The sequence below is a fragment of the Tachysurus fulvidraco genome, chromosome 1, assembly GCF_022655615.1.
Source record: "Tachysurus fulvidraco isolate hzauxx_2018 chromosome 1, HZAU_PFXX_2.0, whole genome shotgun sequence".
Classification (NCBI taxonomy): domain Eukaryota; kingdom Metazoa; phylum Chordata; class Actinopteri; order Siluriformes; family Bagridae; genus Tachysurus; species Tachysurus fulvidraco.
The window spans coordinates 1,963,234-1,965,765 of record NC_062518.1 but is presented as its reverse complement, the minus strand read 5'-3'; positions in this window follow the sequence as shown (position 1 = coordinate 1,965,765).

Here is a 2,532-nt window from a genome sequence, read left to right as displayed (position 1 = left end):
CACTGGGCGATATGGAAAGCCAAAGAATCCATAAATCCGGCGAATGCCTGCGCTAAGAGTATTATTGATTCATTACTGACACAATTTCAGGAACATCATCAAGTAAGAAAATGACAGCATGACAAGTGAACACAGAACTGAGATCAACTTATAGTTTCTTGATGGATGCAGGTGTAAAGTATCATGATGATGCTCTGGCAGGTTGGTAGGTGAGATACCGAGTTCTACAGGAAGAGTAACCTACTGTAGGTGAGATACTGTACCTAGGTGAGATACCTAAGAGAGTTCTACAGGAAGAGTAACCTAGATGAGATACCTAGGCGAGATACCTACAGTAGGTGAGATACCTAGGAGAGTTCTACAGGAAGAGTAACCTAGATGAGATACCTAGGCGAGATAACTACAGTAGGTGAGATACCTAGGAGAGTTCTACAGGAAGAGTAACCTAGATGAGATACCTAGGCGAGATACCTACAGTAGGTGAGATACCTAGAAGAATTCTACAGGAAGAGTAACCTAGTTGAGATACCTAGAAGAATTCTACAGGAAGAGTAACCTAGTTGAGATACCTAGAAGAATTCTACAGGAAGAGTAACCTAGTTGAGATACCTAGGTGAGATACCTAGAAGAGTTCTACAGGAAGAGTAACCTAGTTGAGATACCTAGAAGAATTCTACAGGAAGAGTAACCTAGTTGAGATACCTAGGTGAGATACCTAGAAGAGTTCTACAGGAAGTAAAAAATGATTATGTCTTATCCTGGTCAGTGCAATGAGTGTACTAGTGAGACCACTGACCCAAGGGAATGAGAAGACACCAGTTCATCACAGAACACCACACCTATCTGGAGCACTTTAGTAGAGCTCAGATATCTACCACTATGTTGTAGGATCTCAGCGGACAGAAAATTACCCGGAAAAAAAAATCTTGAACCATGAAACAGTGAAGTGTTTTCTGCTGTATGAATTGTTGTCATCCGTTAGGGCACGTTCAGTATTAGGTCTTGCATCAGAAAAACGTCCATCCTTTCACCACCTGGCTGTCAGTTCAAATTCCCTTGATGCCAAAGCCTTTTGTGACCAACAGCCGAGAGCTAAACTTGGTAGGAGGGACAATACAAAATACTTACTGACATCTTGTCGTTGATTTTCATGCAAATCTTTTAATCAAATCGGAAAACTGTTCCACATCATGTGACTAACAGCTCAGGAGCCAAATTTAGAGATGGGAGATCGATGACACATTTGGCTTTTCATAACTAAAGACCAGCGCAGCCGCTGGAGGGAGGAACAGCTTTAAACACAAACCATCAGATGGCTCTGGAAATGTCTCCACTTATTTGCTGTTACAACAGTAGCCATATTTATCATTAAACCTCACAGCTCTCTTCCTGGAGACCTCCTTATTTCTATTCAACCACATTCTGTTCTTTCTAGGTCAGAAAGATTGTATGCCTAAATTTTATGCTGCATTATGAGCGGCCAGATAACAATAAATTAATAATAATAATAATAATAATAATAATAATAATAATAATAATAAAATATGTTTTAAGTTCAATGTCAATCACTCATGTCACTGATGCTCTAATTTAAACAGATGTGGTTGCCTAGGCAGCAAACCATGCCCACAGACAACATCCACACTAGGACCATGCCTCCTGGGAAGACAGGAAAAAAACATCTTCTTAAAAATTTGGCCACAAGCTAATATTCATTCAATTATAAAGGTGAAAAAAAGAGAGGGAGATATTTGAGATGAACTGTCTACACTGACGGGGGGCACGGTGGCTTAGCGGTTAGCACGTTCGCCTCACACCAACAGGGTTGTGGGATCGATTCCCACCTCCACCTTGTGTGTGTGGAGTTTGCATGTTCTCCCCGTGCCTCGGGGGTTTCCTCTGGGTACTCCGGTTTCCTCCCCTGGTCCAAAGACATGCATGGTAGGTTGATTGGCATCTCTGGAAAATTGTCCGTAGTGTGTGTGTGTGTGTGTGTATGTGTGTACTTGGCATGTTTTTGGAAGGTGGGTGAAACCCAAAGAACCTGGAGAACCATGTGGGAAACACACAAGGATATAAGAGAACAGGAAGCTCCATGAAGAAAGAAATCTGAGGAAGCTGAGAAGCTCAGGATTGAGTCGATGATCCTAAAACAGTGCAGCAACACCATCCATTGCACCACCGTGCTTTAGTATGTTACAGTACGTACTCGAACTCCGCCGACGTTTACTAGTAAAATTTAATGTACTGCCTCGGCAAGTTCGGTCTCTACACAGTGCTTGTTTTTCATCAGTTCTCCACAGAATGTCGCGACACACAGCTGGAGCGACCTTCTTCCTTTCACCGGCACTTTCATAGGCATCAGTTTTGATTTAAAAGAAAAATCACAGGAGCAGAAATATTCTCACTGGGTTGGATAAGCGCCTAAACTTTTGGAAGGATTCCTAGGGAAATGTGGTTAGTTACATAAGGATTAAACAGATACGTCTCTATTAATATAATATGGAGTTAAAGCTCGACCATCGTAATAGA